Source organism: Zeus faber (genome assembly GCF_960531495.2).
Source record: "Zeus faber genome assembly, chromosome: 2".
NCBI lineage: Eukaryota > Metazoa > Chordata > Actinopteri > Zeiformes > Zeidae > Zeus > Zeus faber.
Genome location: NC_137189.1, coordinates 45280153 through 45299795, shown reverse-complemented (window position 1 = coordinate 45299795; position 19643 = coordinate 45280153).

The window sequence follows — 19643 nt, the reverse complement described above, 5'->3', positions numbered from 1 at the left end:
AAGCCTCTGGCAAAAGGTATTCACTTTTATTTTTTTTTAACTTTGATTCACATTCTGTCAACTTTTACGTCACGGCTTGTATTTCCTTTTTATTTCGTTGACACCCAAAATATCTGTTTTTGTTGTTTTGTTTGTGTTCTGATCTGCTTGTATTCACCTTTCCTCCATCTCCCCCCCCCCCCCCCCCCTCCCCTTGTCTTGTCTGTGTACGTGCACGTGTTCAGCTGGTGGCGTAACTCCGCACAGTGGCTTTTGATGGGCACCCTGTTGGCAGGATTCGCGCTGGGTGTCGATTATATTTATTGTAAATACGGTAGAAATAGTATGACCAGTATTCTTCGGAGAACTTTATGGTGGGGAGGGGGGATCAATCTGTGAGCTCGTCGGATCGGGCTCACGGCTGTCGTCTTTGATATTTTGTTCAATAAAAGAATATTTAAGTATTGATCACATTTGTCATCTTTGATCGGGGCTCAGGATTTGGGACCCAAATGCAGACCCACAGAGACGGTAGAGGAGAGTTTGACACAATTTCATACCTTTATTGTAGGAGATCCAGGAGGACCAAGACAGCACCCAGGATAAACTTTAACCACAAGCACTCATTAGGAACTGTACTTTAACAAACTTTATTTCACGGCTCTGTGGAGTACTTGGTTCAGATTTGTCGGTACGGTAGATGGGATCTGACGTCTGTCAATGAGCATTGTCACGGGCAACCGCTTGTCCCTTGTGATCTCCCCCCCGCGTCACACCGGCCGCGTGCCAACGTTAACGCCAGCGTAGCGCCTAATCTCGGGTAGCCACGCCTCCGTGCCAAACTGGGGCCTGGAGAACATAGAGGCAGCCGTTCCATTGGCTCCCGGTTTGAAAGCACGCGCCCGGGAAACGCCACCTCAGACATTTTCCTTTTTTAAATGCAGCAACGCAAACAATTAAATGGCGAAAACTCTTGACTGAAGACTTCTGACTGAGGAACAGAGCCTCAGGCGGAACAAGTGCCTCCCTAAAGGAAGACAGCCTGGCCGGTGGCACTCAGGTCGTCTGAGTTTGTGACCGCTGGTGTGAGGCCCTTGTAACCCCAACCCAAGAAAGGGTCTCGGGGGGGTTAAAGAGGTTGAAGAGTTTTTCACGGATCTCGCCTCTTTTCCTCTTAATGTGCACCAGACTGATGCATGTATTTGTTAAAGACATGCCCCCAGACCACCTTAGAGAGTTTGGAATCCCCCCTCCCACCATAGTTTCACAAAATTGGTGCCCCCAAAAACCAAAACATTTTCCATAATACCTGAAAGTGGGGGGGACACAAAAAAACCTGGCGTCTCCCCTATTCCCTATTCCCAATCCCTATTGCCGTCCCCGGCTCTTGTTCCTCCTACATCACTGTGCCTTATACCAAACGAATCTCAGAGAGCTGAACATGATCATCGCGATCGTTGTGCGCCAGGCGCACTAGTTATAAAACTAGACCTCTAGACCTCATAAATTTGAAATAAAAAGTTTCATCTCAACGTATCCTTTCATTTATTGAAGTAGACATGTAGCACGGAGGATAATGTGCACATCCGCATGATATACCTTAAATATATGCTTTTGTCATCAAAATGTATACATACATATAATTTTTAACCATTCACCGGCACTTTCCTCCCAAGATCCTCTGGCACAGTGAGAGTTGACTGGACGAGTGAGTTTGTGCGTCCACCACGCTGGGACTCTCCTAATTAGGCCTGTGTATCTTTTTACCCGTCTTTCCCCCTCTCTTAGCATCTTAAGGCTTTGTTCGTCTGGTCTTCCTTCATGCAGCTAATGAGCAGGTCGCTGTTTCTCAACACTGCCAAACCTGATCCTTGGTCCTTCAACATTCTGGTCAATTTCATTCCATTGCAACTTACTACTGCCCTGCCTCCGCAGACCTTGGCACCACATGCTCCCTTGGGCCCCTCTTACACTTGGCATTAAAAAATGATAATGTCTGATAATGACGTCCAATCACAGGCCTTTGCATTTGCATCTGGCACAGCGGCCCTATGTGTATATGGAGAAAAAACCCACTATGACGCGCATAGTTAAAATAATTCAGCTCCACTTTAAAGACGCGTTTTACCATTCATTTGTTCACTTCATAAACACGTATAATTACAACTTACAGTTAATTAAAACCGACAACCTCTACTGCAGTTATATATACCGAATCACAAATTAGCGTGCGGTCAACAGAAAGGATTCACCGCCAGGCTCACCCCCTATCTCTGTCAATGCCAAAACAAAAAAAAGCAAACATACATCGGATATAACCGCTACCATTACCGCCCGAGCTCCGGTGAACACGCCCACCACCTACAATGACAATACAGTGAACAATACAAGACTATAAAACTTGTAAAATTCAGGCGATATGTGTGGTTCCTACTGTACGCCTGGTATTAATATGTGTTCTCCTTGTCTTAAATTCTTTCCGCAGTGTGATCAGATCTCAGTATGCAAGTTAGGTGGGCGAACAAGAAGCGATCCCGCTCTACAGCCTTTACTTGAACATTTCTTGCAGCACTTGCAGCCGCCGTGAATGCCACAACATCAAATGGCTCTTTGTGGGTACGCCAAAGAACTGATGATTTGGTGGGAGCGGATCGTTCAGTCTTTCAATGACGCCGTGCGGATCGCAAACTTTGGAATGAGTTGAACCGCGTTCCATCACATTTGGAGGAAATAAGCGACCCGTCACGGAGGAATACCCTTTGGTGGTCCTTTGTGTCCAGTGCTAGGTGGCATTTTTCAACTCGTGGGCGGAATTTTTTTTCTCCCAAAACATGGCTGCCCTGCTGTTTTATGACTCACCCGGATTATTTAAACGAATCTGTTCTATTCCCTGTTTTCCTCCGGTGCCCTTGCAATCTCTCCCCAAGTTGAGTCAAGCAGTAATTGTATCACCAAATCCACCATGGTTACTATGCGCACCAGACGTTGATTTTGTCAATTCTGCAGGGGAAAAATAAAGAATGGTATTGAGAGAAACTTTTCAAAAATCCCATTGGCAAAATGTATAATGGATGTATGCAAACGTGTGTAGATGGGCCCAAAGATGAACAGTTAGGCTATGTGGGATCAGCGTTTGTAATCCCAGCGCTAAGAATAAAAGAAACAAGAAAGATTGACCGATAATATTTCACTATATTCATAAGAAATCATAGCAATAATATTGGCGTTGTAGCGGGTGGAACAAAACAAACCAAGTAAAGTAATTATCGTTTCAGACTCAAGATCAGTAGACAAGAGATTTTTTATGAAGCATTGCAAATACACACAAAATTAAATAGAAAAAAGGGAAGAAGTAATACGGACAAGACTACGATTGGGTCACAGCGGGTTAAGCCCCACACTACATTTAATGGGGATAACATATGGAATTGTTATGAATGTCAGATAATGGAAAGTGTTGAGCACGGTTACTGCACTGCAACCAAAATCACAAAAACGCGGCTTTAAATATAGTCTGGTCAAACCATTTTGTTAATCAATGGGGGTGTGTAATGAGGAGTCATGGAGGCAGTTGTCAGTCAACAGATGATTTATTTTTATTTCACCAGAAAAAAAAAAAGAGTAATAATAATAAAAAATAGAAAATACGAGGCTTCTAAAAAACATAATGAAACTTAACTTTCCAAAAAAAAGAAAATATCAAACCAAGGCTAGGCCCTCGGCTACTGGGCCCCTAGCACTTGTTGCTTCCAGTAGGACTCATGTAGCTCTGCCTCAAGAGGAGTTTTCTATACCAATATATGTATTGCCATGTACTGTATATCACCACTATACATGGATTTAGGGTACTTTAAAAGCCTATTCCATCAGAACTGCTTAACCCCCGACCCCTATACTCCACCACACTTGGAGAAGTCTGGGTCTCCCCTCTAGAAAAGGTGTTGGAATCTCCCAGTTCTGGTTTGGCTGTCAGCAGACACTGTCATATATGAGGTAGTCACATGTGGAGGGGAGCACAGAGACAAAGGCTTGGTACATTAATTTGGAACAATACATTTAAATAAACAACATTTTGATCCATACACTGTGTTTCTGTAATCTATGCATCTGTAAAGTGTGTTAGTGTTACATACAATAATTAAAATGAAAGCTGATGTGTGGCTAGCTTCAGCCTCAACGCATGGAGACCGCGGCTCCAATTCGGCAGAGCCCTTAACTCCCCTTAAGGGTAAGTGCAATGATGGTTCTAGCTCAGCCACACTACACAAGCAGCAACAATTCTATGTGCCGGCAAGACGGCATTATAAATACAGTTGAATGATACTGTGGTGTGTGCGTCTCACTTATAGGGCACGGGGTAGCCCCATGACGGGGTGCAACAAAACAACAAGTTTGCTTGAAAGCCTCTTATTCACATGAATTCCTTCATTAAGCTTCACATGTACAATCATAAAGAAGCACTTGGGTTAATCTAACCATTGGGCTGGTACAGAAAATAAAATACAGAACCCACTGCTTCCACCCCCCCCCCCCCCCCCCCCATCCCCCTTGGTAGGGTCCAACCGCCGCCTGGTAGAGTACGGGACACGCATGTGTATGCGTTCATTAGAGCGTCGTCTCAGGCAGGAAGCGCACCCCCAGCGGAACACAATGATCAGAGAAATAGAAACTACGCCATATAACATAGTTTAACGACAATCTTAAATGAAGCAAATGTATGTCGCAGCCAAGCTGGATCCAGAAATTCCCGATACATTAAAAAGATAATTATAACACCACACAATTGCAAGGGATTTCACCTGATTTATGAGGGGAGTGAATGCAGCTCCCTCACGAGTAGTCATGTGATGCCGCTGTCCAAAAAAAAGAGCAAGCGCTCCAACAAGGTAGGCGGCTTAAACCGGCACTTGCGAATATAACCGAAAGGCGGGGGAACATGCTGGACAGGTCAAGGCTGAGCAAAAGCACAATCTAGCGGTGAAGACAGCTGGCCTGGTCGCTGAATGGGCGCCAGCTGTGCAGTGGTGGGAACACAGAACCTGAGTGAGAGACCGAGGGAGCTCGAGATAAATCGGGAGACTGGTAGAGCAGTGATGGACCAGTGCCAGAACTGAAGGTACTGGCAGAGATCCTGTCCCCCTCCCACACCCCCTGACTCCACCATACGCTCCACGTTGCTTGCCCCAAACACTTACAGGCAAACAGGCTCCTCCTAATTGTTCAGCCATCTCACCTGGCTTTGTTTATACGTGTTGCCCGGCAACCCATTTACTGACGTCACAATCCGGACTATGAAACGCTGCGACCAACTTCAAGAAAGTCATTCCGTATTGGAATTAACCTAGCAACCCATAAGTAGTATGAACGCAGAGGTATTTTCATTATTACAAATTAGAATTCTGCAGCTGCTTTTGCAGCCTGTACGTATAGACTTCAGGCCCCCCTGTTTGCCTGACTCCCAATGAGGCCAGCCTTTTTTCTTTTAACAGTAATGGGGTAATGCTCATACTTCAATATCGTAAACAATTGAGGCGATGTGCCAGGTGAAGAAGGTGCCGTGCGGCGGGGATCACGAGTACGGGAAATGTGAGCAATAGAAATTGTTGGCATTGTGGAGGCGCTCGCAGCGTAGCTTTAGTCTCGTATGCGGAAGCAGCGAGGCTAGCGAACCGCAGGCGGAAAGAAAGACATTTTGGAGATGGAAGCCCTACTGTGAATTACCACCACCTTACTTTGTTGTTGTTGTTGTTGTTGTTGTTGTTGTTGTTGTTATTGTTATTTGCAGAGATATGTCTTCCTTTTGCCCTCTCCATTCCAGGAATCTTGGCATTTCTGGACTGCCATCCTCCACATAATTCCATTTATCGTGACCTTAACCAGAGCCACCTTAGAGTCAATAGTGAGTCTCTTATTCATTTTATTTTTATATATTTTTTGCGAGGGCATATAATGGATGTGGATTCGGATCTCGGCAATAATGGAGAAACTCAATGGGGTCTTCACATTGCGCTCTCGCGGTTGGAATAAAACTGCCCGTCCCCCTTTAGTCGTAGCGTGTAACTGCAGAAGATTTAAAGGTGGCAATAATTATCAAGGGTTAATTACTAGAGTTATAAACATTTGACTCTGCTCGTATTTCAGCAATATACGGACCTCTTGAGGATGTGCACTTTTGGAGCTCCGAAAATGTGAGTGTGCCCCTGTTTGGTCTCAGTAAGGCTGTATATGTATATAAGCATTCTTCAAAGATGTCAAATTGTCACAGTAAAGACAGTATTGTCACCCCTGCGTTAAAAAAATATATTTTCTTTTGTTATTGGTGTATTTGTATATGTGTGTGTAAATATATATATATATATATATATGTGTGTGTGTGTGTGTGTGTGTGTGTGTGCGTGTGCGTGTGTGTAGGGAGGAGAACCCAGCTCAGTTTTATTTTAACTGCCGTCGGCTGGAGGGGCGACATGAAATGCTCATGAGGTGCCTGGAGACCGAAGATGAGGAGAGGGCGGAGCAAGCTTCGCAGATTGCCAAGCTACATTTGGAAATTGATGCCCTCTCCACAAAACTGAAAAGGTAAGAAGTTAAACCTGCAAAAAAAAAGGTATTCCCTGAGCAGTTACAGCAGTAATGACACAGGAGATTTATCGTGTGTGTGTGTGTGTGTGTGTGTGTGTGTGTGTGTGTGTGTGTGTGTGTGTGTGTGTGCGCATGTGTGTGCGCATGTGCATGTGTGTATGGGGGGGGGGGGTTAAAGCGATAATCAAAGGCTACGTCTCCAGATGGAACAGATGACCGATGAGAAGATCGCCGAGCTGGCTGTGGAGAACGCCGCCCTGTCCGACCGAATGAAACGGTACAAAGTTTGACCCAAGCCTTACTATTAGCAGTCCATCGCCAATAATGGATGCAGGACCCCAAGATATGCCTGAATTTGGGAAATCATCATCATCGTCATCATCAACAGAGCCTGCCATCCGGCCTAATCTAACCCTCGGCCCCTTTTCCGTTGGTCCACAGTCAGGAGAGGTCACTGGAGGGAATATGCTCTCGATGCAGCATCCTCGCTGAAGAGCAGGAGAGGATGAGGTCCAATATGGAGCAGCAAAGGGAGGACAGGGCCTCCATCCTCCGGCTCCAGAATGAATGGCAGGAATTTGAAATTAAAATGGAACAGAGGGATTCCATTCTCAATCAGGTGAGAAGCACAACATGTGTGCCGCCAGTGGGAGAGACCCACTGTCACATTACTGTCTGGGGAACCCAAATGCAGGACACAACAGAGGCTCAGGAGTTTGTGCGAAGGATCAAGGTTTTCTTTTTGCAAAAAACATGCAGGGGTCAAAACCAGGAGATCAGTCAGAGAAACTTATCCGACGGGAAACAGGTAGAGGTCCAGTGAATCAGAAAGAGGTTCGGACGGAAGGTACAGGAAACAGGTAGTCGATAGTCGATAGTCCATTTGACAAGGACTGCGTGAACAGGGAACCGGTGATATAAAGGTGGAGTGACGAGGGGAGCGGCAGCCGACCGCTCTGCAATAGCCTGAGCTTCGGCAGAGGCAGCCGATGGCTCTGGAACAGGAACGGACTGTGCCTCGGCAGAGGTCGCCTGCCCGCTCAGGAACCGCGCCGAGAGCTCAGGTTCCCAGAAAGGATTGGTGGCAGCCTGTAGTGGAGCTGCCTCTTCAGCTGGTTAGTGGAAACCTCGGAGAGCATAGTACGTATGGCCACCTCCGCAGGGAGCTACTGCACAATGGTCCCGAGCTGCTGCTGGTCCCAGTCGTGCCTGCCGATGATGGCGCTGGGCAGCAGAGGCTCAGGGGTGCTGGTCAGCGGAGACTCAGGACTTGAGAGTGACTTGAGCCCATGCTTCTGCCTAAAGGAACTTTTCTGAGGGCCCCTGGGAAAATGACAAGGCGCTGGGGAAAGCGGACCGCAAGGGATTTTCAAGGGCAGGAACAAGACAGGTGAGTATCGGGCTGGCCGGCTTAGGACTGGGGGCTAGGCAAAGACTAGGGTGGAAGGCTCACAAACCCGCACCTAATTGACTGAGGTGCAGGCGGGGGGCTAGCAGTCCAGGATGCCTGAAGGGAATGTTCAGGCCAGGACACATCCTGGTGCGACTAGCAGGCCTAATGCTAGCAGACTGGTGGCTAGCAGGCCGGTGGTTAACAGGGGAATCTCCTGGCTGGTCCCTGATGAAGAACCGCCACAAAGCTATAAATGCTGGGTCCGCTGGGTTCATGGCTGTTCAGATCGTTCTGTCGCGATACTGTCACAATACTCACGGTGAACACAAATGCAGGAGACAACGGAGGAATCGGGAGTAGGTGCAAAGGATCAAGGGCTTATTGCAAGAAAAACCCAAAAAACAGGCAGGAGTCAAAACCAGGAGATCAGTCAGATAAGGCAAACTTATCCAACAGGGAACAGGCAGATAACTAGGGTCCAGGGAATCAGGCAGCGGTTTGGAGACAGGAAACAGGTGGAGCGACGAGGTGAAGGTGTGCGGTGGCAGGAATGCAGAACCAGAGTGACATAGAGAGGGAGCAAGAGTGAGCGCAAGGGAATGAATAACTATGACAAAACAGAGCAAAACAAGGAACACAATGAGCTTATAAGTGCTTTTAAAATCACTTTTTCATTTAATTACATACATAACAAAACCTGTCCGTTAGAAATGTAGCGGCGTACAGTCTTAAGTGACCAAAACTCGAGATACTTGAAGATAAGTACAGTAACAATTACATTTAGCAGACACTTTTATCCAAAGCGACTTACAATTATTCAAACACCAACGGACGCAGCCATTAGGAGCCATTAAGGGTTAAGTGTCTTGCTCAAGGACACTACAGCATGCTAGCAGGAGGAGCCTGGGATCGAACCAGCAACCTTTAGATTACTAGATGACCAGCTCTACCTCCTGAGCTACCATCCCCAGTAACAAAGTATTTGTACTTGGTTACGTTCCCCCATTGTTAAAATGTCTAACTTGTCGTTGTGTCCGTTTGCGTACGTCAGAAAAGCTCACGGGTGATGGAGCTGCAGGAAACCGAGAAAGCAGAATTCCACAAAATGCTAAGGGCAAGTACTTGATACGTCTACCCGTACTAGTGCTTTGTCATGGAGAAGCACCACTCAGCCGTTTAACATCTCATGTTTGACCCCCCCTTTCTCCCTCTCTCTCAAGGATCAAAACCGGAGGATCTCGGATATGGAAGATGAGCTGAATCTCCAGCGGGAGGACGGTGCACGGTTAGTTAAACCCTCCCCGACTTGGAGCGGACTTTTAACTGTGGATTCCTCACCTCGTAGCGACAAAGCCCTTGCTTTTCCTCTTTGCTCTTTTCTTACCCTGATTAACCTAACCGTGCTTTGCTTGCTAGGATTGGGATGGAATGCGGGAGCCTGAATTCCAAGGTCCAGGGCAAAAGGTATTTTTTTATTTCAGCTTATATCCAAGTCGAGGCATTTTTACATAATCACTTAAATTTCTTATTTGTGTGTGTGTGTGTGTGTGTGTGTGTGTGTGTGTGTGTGTGTGTGTGTGTGTTTTCAGCTGGTGGCGTAACTCTGCCCAGTGGCTTTTGGTGGGCACCTTATTGGCAGGTTTTGGACTAGGTGTTGATCATATGTGTTGTAAATATGGTAAAAATGCTGCAACCAGCCCCGTGACGAGCCCCATGACCAGTATTCTCCAGAGAACTCTTTGGGGGGAAGGGGGAGGTACTAAATGAACTCAAAGCTGTCATCTTTAATATATTGTTCAATAAAGGTTCACGCGACAACAACTGTCCCAGTTTGCGTATGTCCAAAAATATATTGTGATAATGACAATGTTAAGGTTTTAAGTTCTTCAATAAATGTGTGAATGTACGTGCTGTTATAAGGTGATGATTTATGTGAAATAAATCGATAAACATTGTGTCTACATTTTTATATTCTTCATAGATATATGCAAATCCAATTTTTAATCAGAGCTATGCTAACTTGGGAAGTGAAAAGCAGAAGAGATGCAGAGAAACAATTTGACATAATTTTCATTCAGAGATACGAAATACTACGCTTTAAATAAAATTACCTCGTAGAGCATATATTTCCTTTTATTCCATCTCGATAACAACCTTGAAACTGATTATTTGATGTGATGTAATATCAGGATGAGGAGAGATCAGCTCAGATCTGTATATCAGCCTGCAGCGTTGCATGTTGCATAAATAAATGACACATAAATGACACAATTTATATAGTGACACGCTGTGGCCACTTTGTTCGCATTGTTGGGCTAATTTTTTTTCCGCCCATTTGAATTAAAAGAGGCCATTGGCTAAATATAGGAGAGTGATGTTCAGGCAGAACGCTGATGAAAAGTTCCGCTCTGAATTGGTGCGTCAAGAGTTTTGATTCAGTGAATGCCTGTGTGTTTGGCTACGGTTTGATCGAATGACTCCCGAGTTGTTCATTTTGATGAATTCACGATGAGCGAATTCTTCCCAAGTGTTGAAGCTAGACGGCGTGCGTTGCACCGGCGCGGCCGTTACGCACCTCCCAGATTTTGTTTATCGCGAGTTTTTTTGTTGAACTATTTGAAAACCTAACAATCCAACAGTATGCATATGCAAATCCCATATCGATATAATTGTCTAATTGTGAGTGTCGCGAGGAGTAGGGGGTAGCTGCATCCAAAATGGCTGCTAGAGCGCGGGCATGTCGAGAGAACAGGGCGTGGCAGGAGAAAGGAGGGCACAGACACATTTTATCACATTACGCCCACTCCATTGTCACGCCCACTCTCCAGGATGCGGCTACACATACTCGGGCGCGAGTGTACGTGATTGAAACAATCTTGTAAGCATTCACAAACAAACGTCAAGTTACGTTTCTCGTAAAACACAATGCACAAATAAATGCACTGAATGATTTGTATCTGTAAATCTGTATCCACCTCTGCCTCGTATACCATAATTTGTACGTCAACTAAGCATTTTAAAGTGGAAAGATATTTGGGAATCGCCGCCTATTCCTGTGGATCCTTTTGAGACTGACTGGACTGCGGCGCCATGTGTCACTCAAAATCCACAAGGCCTTTTCAGTAGATGGCGGTAATGCAACATTTGTTGGTGCTAGGCAAGCGCTGTTAAACTAAACAGCAGAAGAAGAAGAAGAAAAGGCTGAGCTCCTTGAGCGACACGGCTTTGGTCGCTGTGTTGGCTGTGGCTATGGTCACTCAAAGTCTGTGGGCGGTGCTAGTCAGTGAATTTGGATTTCCAAAAAATGTTCTGCCTTCCGTCTGCTCAAGCTTTTGTGACAGTTCAAGTATCACAAAGCCATAAGCTTTGGCGAAGCCTTTAATATTTATAATGCCTGTTTTGTTGATTAGTAATGCTGGGTTGTATTTGATTTCCTTATTTTTAGTAGACAGTGGCGTTTTCTAACCCACAACAAGAAAAAGGAATGTTTTTACTTTTATTCAATCTATTCTATATATTCTATCATATCTATTATTCTATGCTAACTCTTATCTGTTTTTCTGTTGAAGTACAGTTTGAAAGAGATTGGAGATCAAATCTTTGTTTTATTTAATTACTATCAATAAAAGCTATCAATTGTATTGTGCATTGTATTCAGCTTGTGTTTTTGATTATACTATATAGTGTTGTCACAGAAATTAAAGGGTCGCTTTAATCTGAAGTTTGTCAGTCGGTGGTTTAAAATAAAGAGGCAGACAGACGTTGGGTTTTACTTGTACAAGGGTCAGGTCAGAGCAGCTCTCTTGAGTCGAACAGTTTATTTTGTGGAGTCAGACATAATATAGGGTCAGTTTGACATCACAGATTTGTACGTGTTCAAGATAAGGCAAACTCTGTGACCCGCGAAGGACAATGGGGTGTTGTTCCTGCTCTTGCAGCTGCATCGCGGTGAGGCCGAAAACAACGATAGCAGCGGCAGGAATCCAAGATTAGGAACGGTAGTGCGGGGTGCCCTTCAACCAAGAGGTCCTGAATTCCATTCCTTTATAGCCCAACTTATTGATGGAATCGTTCTCTTTCATTTTAACGTTTTAGTATGATTTAGTGCAGTTTATGATAATTATTGGACGTTATAATGAGCATCGACTCCACAGCCCCTGGCTAGTGGTGGCAAAGTAGTACTCGTCGGAGACCCCGTCCATCTCCTCGTCCTCCGCTAAACGGGCCACGTGATCCTCATTGGAGTAGTTGGAGACCCCGTCCATCTCCTCGTCCTCCGCTAAATGGGCCACCTCCTCATCGGAGGAGGGACCCCCAGGGTCGACATCCTCCGCCTCCAAAACATCGCTGGAGGACGCAGACAAGAGAGGTGGTGGGGTCTGCGGTTGGGAGGGTTGACCCAGTCTGGAGGGCTGGTCTGGAGGGCTGGTCAGGATGGCGCTGATGGAACCTCCTGATGAGGGTGTGTTCCAGAATGTGCCTCGCAGGGACCCAGGACCTCTCCTCCGAGCAGTAACCCTCCCAATCCACCAGGTACTGCAGGCCTCTCCCACGCTGGCGGGAACGTAGGAGACGGCGGACAGAAGAGGCAGGACCCCCGTCAATGAAGCGCGGAGGAGGCGGGGGAGGTGCCAAGGGGACCAGAGCACTCTCCCGGACCGGCTTAACTTGGAAGGTGGGATGGACGCGCATGGACCTGGGGAGCTTGAGCCACACTGACACCGGGATGACGACCTTTTCGATCATGAACGGGCCGATTAACCGAGGAGCCAGCTTTTTGGATTCCACCTTAAGGGGGAGGTCCAGGGTGGAGAGCCAGACCTTCTGGCCCGGCTGGTACTCCGGGGCCTGGGAGCGGCGACGGTTGGCGGCAGAGGTGTTGCGGCCAGCGGCTCGGAGGAGGGCGGCCCGGGCCCGGGTCCGGGTCCAGTTCCTGCGGCAGCGGCGAATGAAGGCCTGGACGGACGGGCAGGATGTCCCTTCTCAAGGGCTGGGAACAGAGGCGGTTGGAAGCCGTAGGCGCACTGGAAGGGGGAGAGGCCTGTGGCCGAACTGGTCAGGGTGTTGTGGGCATATTCCACCCACAAAAGCTGCTTGGACTGGGACGACGGGTGTTGTGATGTCATGCAGTGAAGGGCCGTCTCCATCTCCTGGTTCTTCCGCTCCGTTTGGCCGTTGGACTCGGGGTGGTACCCTGAAGAGAGGCTGACAGTGGCCCCCAGGAGCACACAGAACTCCCTCCAGAAGACAGAGGCGAACTGGGGACCCTGGTCGGATACAACATCTACCAGGATGCCATGGAGGGGGACGACGTGGTACAATAATAGCTTGGCGGTGCCCTTGGCCGACGGGAGCTTCGGTAGAGGCACGAAGTGAGCCATCTTGCTAAACCGGTCCACCACGGTCAGGATGGTAGTGTTGCCACTAGACGGTGGCAGACCGGTAACGAAGTCCACGGAGATGTGAGACCAGGGGCGATGAGGAACCGGCAGTGGGTGTAGGAGACCAGCAGGAGCAAGAAGAGAGGGTTTGTGCTGGTTACAGGTGGGGCAGGCATTGACGAACCCTCGGACGTCCTCACCCAGGGAGGGCCACCAGAAGCGACGCTGGACGACCTCCTTCGTCCGCTGGATCCCCGGGTGGCAGGTGAGTCGGGAGTTGTGAGCCCACTGGAGAACCTCGCTGGGTCCAGGTTGGTCCTGGGCGGCGGCTCTGACCTTCTCTTCCGCCTCCCAGGTGAGTGTGGCAACTAGACGGGAGGACGGTAGAATGGTGTCAGGGTCAGCAGCATCTTTCTCCTCCTCCTGGAACTGCCGGGACAGGGCGTCAGGTTTGATATTGCGTGACCCCGGCCGATAGGAGAGGGAGAAATTGAACCTTGTTAGGAAGAGCGCCCAACGGGCTTGATGGGAGTTCAGTCTCCTGGCGGACTGGATAAACTCCAAGTTCTTGTGGTCGGTCCACACCAGGAACGGCAGCTGGGTTCCCTCTAGCCAGTGTCGCCACTCCTCCAGGGCCAATTTGACGGTGAGAAGCTCCCTATTCCCGATGTCGTAGTTCCTCTCGGCTGGGGTTAAACGCCTGGAGAAGAAGGCGCAGGGATTAAGTTTCTGGTCGGAGGCGGTTCTCTGGGACAGAACAGCTCCGACTCCCACGTCGAAGGCGTCCACTTCAACCACGAACTGCCGTTCGGGGTCAGGCAATACCAGAATGGGGGCTGAAGTGAACCGTGCCTTCAGGGCCAGGAAGGCGTCGTTGGCGGCGGCGCACCACCGAAACGGCTCCTTGGAGGAAGTTAGGGCTGTGAGGGGGGCAGCCACCGTGCTGTAGCCTCGGATGAACCTCCGATAGAAGTTGGCAAAACCGAGGAAGCGCTGGAGTTGTTTGCGGGTGTCCGGGGCGGGCCAGGTGGTGACGGCGGAGACCTTAGTGGAGTCCATCTGGATGGTCCCCCTCCCTACGACGTACTCCAGGAAGGAGACGGATGGGACGTGAAACTCACACTTCTCCGCCTTCACAAAGAGTGAGTTTTCCAGGAGGCGCTGCAGGACCGTCTGGACGTGTTGGACGTGCTCAGCATGGGATCGGGGGAAGATCAGGATGTTGTCGAGGTACACGAAGACGAATTTGTTGAGCATGTCCCTGAGCACGTCATTGACCAGGGCCTGGAAGACGGCGGGGGCGTTGGTGAGACCAAAGGGCATCACCAGATATTCGTAGTGACCGGAGGGAGTGTTGAACGCCGTCTTCCATTCGTCCCCCTCTCGAACCCGGACCAGATGGTAGGCGTTGCGTAGGTCGAGCTTGGTGAACACCGTGGCCCCCTCCAGGAGTTCGAAGGCTGATGAGATGAGGGGCAGGGGATAGCGGTTCTTGACCGTAATGTCGTTGAGACCGTGATAGTCAATACAGGGGCGAAGCGACTTGTCCTTCTTCTCCACGAAGAAGAAGCCCGCCCCCGCCAGGGGCGAGGAGTGACGGATGATGCCCGCCGCCAGGGCATCGTTAATATAGGTGTCCATGGCCTCTCTCTCCGGGGCGGACAGGGAGTACAGGCGGCCTCTGGGGGGGGGGATGGAGCCGGGCTGGAGGTTGATGGCAATATCGTACAGCTGTGAGGGGGAAGGGATGTCGCCTTGGCCTTGCTGAAGACCTCCCTGAAATCGAGGTACTCGGCAGGGACCCCCAACATGTCGGGTGCAGAGCTGGAGCTGTTGGGTGGCTGAGGTGCGGTGGCTTGCTTCAGGCAGACCTGATGGCACGCAGGACTCCATCCCAGAATAGCCCCTGTGGTCCAGTCGAGGTGTGGGTTGTGACGCAGCCAGGGGAGGAAGAGCAGCCGGGGGGGCAGCCATACAGCCAGGGGAACCCCAGGAGGAGAGGGTGACGAGGTGAGTGCAGGATGCAGAACTGTATTGTCTCGTGGTGGTTGCCGGACAGGAGCATGCGGATGGGCACTGTCTGATGGGTGACTGTCCCCAGGAGGCGGCCATTCAGGGCAGTGGCAGGTACTGGAGAAGGCAGGAGAACTCGACCAACACCCAGCTGCCGTGCTAGGTTATCGTCGATGATGTTAACATGGGAACCAGAGTCAATAAGTATGGCGAGGGAATGTGAGCCTTGGGGCAGGAGGGGGCGTAGGTTGGAGGGCGATTTGGAGGTGTGGCTCACCAGGACCTCCTCCCTCACTGGCGAGCCCGGCTCTTTTACCGGACACCCGGAAATGTAGCGTCCATCTAGACCGCAGTAGAGGCAAAGGTTCCCCACCCGGCGTCTCTCCTTCTCCTCTGGGGTGAGGCTGGACCGCCCAACCCGCATGGGAGAGGCCTCACTCGTGGGTTGACGGGCCGGAAGAGCTGGCAGCCCGGAGGAACCTGGAAGACGGGTTACTGGGTGGTGCTCCACTTGCCTCTGACGCCTCTCTCGCTGGCGGGCCTGGATGCGTCGGTCGATACGGGAAGCAAGCTCAATGATGCCATCGAGAGAGGTGAGCAGGTACTCTGCTAATCCCATCAGGAACGCGTCAATCTGGGCTGCCGGGTTCCACTCGCTCAGTCGAGCCTGGGTGCAGAAGTCGATCGCGTAATCGACCACGGAGCGGGACCCTTGACTGAGACCCAGGAGACCACCAGCAGCATCGGGACCTTGTGATGTCACCCCGAACACCTTGCGGAGCTCGGCGGCGAAGGCGTGGAAGGAGGAGCAGGCTGGTGTGCATCGTTCCCACTCGGCCGTTCCCCATAGCCGAGCGCGGCCCGTCAGGTGATTTTCGGTGAGCGCCACCCTGGCTTCCTCGGAGGCGAAGGTGTGGGGCTGCAGAGCAAAGAGGATGGAACAGTTCGTAATGAACGGACTACAGCCGTCTGCGTCTCCGGCGTAGCGTTCTGGAACCCTCACCCGGGGCTCCAGGGAGTACCCAGGCTGGGCCGGTGCAGGCGGGTCCGGGGAAGCAGGCGGCGGGATGAACTGACCAAGAGCTATGGCGAGCTGCTGGACCTGGGCAGCTAGCGTGGCGAGCCCTTGCTCCTGGCTAGCCGCTGCTAGCCGAACGTTCGCTGAGGTGGAGGCTCGGACAGCCTCCTGGTGTTGTAGCTGTGACTCCACCCTTCCCAGGCGTGCCAGCAACTCAGGGTTGTGTGCTGGGTCCATTGTTGGCCAGATTGTACTGTCACGGGTGTGGTTAGAACCCAATTGCAGCACAAAGACAGGCAGGGATATTTGGTAATGCCTTTATTTGAAGAGGACGGAAAACAGGCAGGGGGCAAGCAGCATACATCGTCAGGGACAGGCAGGTTCGATAACGAGGAGTGCAGACAGAAGACAGGCGGAGTGGCAGGCAGGATACGTGGTCGGAGCGAGGCATAGTCGGTAGCAGGGAATCAGTCCGGAGAATGCTGGAGAGTCTGGTGCAAGCATCGAAGACAATCTGGCAATGGGTGACTGGTGAGAGAGGCATATATAGTGGTTAGATTGCAGATCTGGAACAGCTGTATGCGCAGGTGAATAGAGTTGGGCTAATGGGACAGGTAAGGAGAGGGAGGGGAAAGTAGAAGAAGGCGGAGATCATGACAACGAGCATACATACAGTATATGCAGTGAAATGTCACTGCAATTGCAATTGTGGAGATTATGCACAATAAGTACTAACTGACACAATGGCTAACTAACTAATGAACTCACTAACTAACTAACTGAACCAACTGATTCCTAACATTAAATCAGTTAGTAAATAGAATAACATAACAGTAAAAAGGTAATGTACTGAAGGGGGATACAAAATAAAAATAAGAGGTATAGACTATTATGTATATACAGATATGTGCAGTAAAGTGGCATGTGAATAAAGTGAGGTAGTGTGTGTTGAGATATTCAGCACAGTTATACAACAGCACAGTACAATACAGTCACAGTACAGAATGCAGTACAGTTTGCAACATACAGTGCAGTAAGGCAGTGGGGCCTTTGTGTGTGTCTCAGAGAGGGCCCCTGGTGAGTTCAGCGTTGACAGTCCTTATGGCTTGCGGGAAGAAACTCCATCTCAGTCTCTCTGTCCTCGCTGTGTGGCTGTGGAGGCGCTTTCCCGTCCGCAGCAGCTGGAACAGTCAGTTGTTGGGGTGGGAGGACCCTTTATGATCCTCAAGCTCTGCTACTACAGCTCCTGGTGTATAAGTCCTGCAGGGATGGTTTTACAGGAGATTAACAAAGTCATAATCAACATTCTTAATTACTTAACTCAGTTAATTTACTCGTATAAAGTTGATTTTCAGACTTTATAAAAAGTATACATATTCCACAAAATGCACAATGTATTAGCCACAACATTAAAACCACCTGCCTTATATTGTGGTTGAGGTCCCCCTCGTGGCCTCTGGCACCAAGGCGTTAGCAAGAGATCCTTTAAGTCCTGTAAATTGCGAGGTGGAACCCCAATTTAATTGGCTTGTCCTTCCAGCACATCGTGCAGATTATCGATCAGATTGAGATCTGGGGAATTCGGAGGCCAAGTCAGCACCTTGAACCTTGTTCCTCAAACCATTCCCCAACAATTTTTCCAATGTGACAGGGCGCATCATCCTGCTGAAAGAAGCCACTGCCATCATGAAGGTGTGAATTTGGTCTGCAACAATGTTTAGGTGGGTAGTAGGCTTAGGCCGATTTACAAATAAATATCAGATCGATTGCGATTGAGATTGATGACAGATGTTTTTTTGGGGGGGGGGTTTCTTTAGCTGCCAGGAAAAATCTGAGCATTGAAACGGTGTAAGTGCAGTTGGAAAGTCGAGTAACCACTGGTGATCGTGTCTCACTTCCCCTCTACAGTCCCGTACGAAGACTTTGAGGGGCAGGTGCTCAAAAAAAGAAAAGGCACTACAGATGCGTTTTGCCGCTCTGGGCATAGCGCAGCTGCTGTGCGCACATTGCAGGTGAGCCGAGGTTCAAGAGGAGTTCCTCATGATTATAACTTGTCCAGACAATCCGCAACCTTGATGCCCATTAATGCTTTAAAAAAAAAAACGTGCCTGATAACAAGGGCATCTTGAGGTCCATGGGGCAGGTGCTCGGGCACGATATACGATTTGAAATTGGAATTTTGCACGATCGCCCAAGCCTAGGCGGTAGGTGTCAAAGTCAAATCCACATAAATGCCAGGACCCAAGGTCTCCCAGACATTTCCCAGAGGATCACACTGCCTCCACTGACTCGCCTTCTTCCCATAGTGCATCCTGGTGCCATCTCTTCCCCAAGGTAAACGACGCACACGCACCCGGGCGTCTACATGATGTAAAAGAAAACGTGATTCATCAGACCAGGCCAGACCTTCTTCCATTGCTCCATGGTCCAGTTCTGACACTCACATGGCCATTGTAGCTGCTTTCAGAGGTCTACAGGGGTCAGCATGGGCAAACTGACCGGTTTCCCGGCCCCGTACGCAGCAAGCTGCCATGCACTGTGTGTTCTGACACCTCTCTATCATAGCAGCATTAACTATTTCAGCAATTTGTGCTACAGTAGCTCTTTTGTGCGATCGGACCAGACGGCCTAGATATCACTCCCATCACGCATCAATAAGTCCATGGACGCCCATGACCCTGTCGCCCGTTCACCGGTTTTCCTTCGCTGGACCACTTTTGGTAGGTACTAACCACTGCATACCGGGAACAAGACCTGCCTTTTTGGAGATGCTCTAACCCAGTTGTCTAGCCATCACTCTTTGGACCTTGTCAAAGTCAACTCAGATCCTGACGCTTGCCCATTTTTCCTGCTTCCAACACACCAACATAAATGACTGACTGTTCACTTGACCATGTTTCCACCACAGGAACTTTCCCCGGGAACTAGGAACCTTTCGAGGAACTCGGACCAGGGTCTAAATTAAGTTCCGGGCACAAAGTGCGTTCATTCAAGATTCAAGATCCAAGAGGTTTATTTGTCCCATGAACCAAAAAGTCCCTGCTCGGGGGGTAGTGCTTTTCAAAAGTCCAAGAACGTTGGGGGTGGGGCTAGCAGCGATGAACATTTCCGATTGGTCAAGCACTCGCAGCATTTTACTTTAGCCACCGCTTTTAAAAATCTGTGGGCGTAAACCAATTGGATGTAGTTTGTTTTTTGTTCTAAAAATGTCTGTTTGTACAAAAAGCTGAAAATTAACCTTCCAGTTTTTGATAATAAAAAGAGAACAGAAAAACAACAT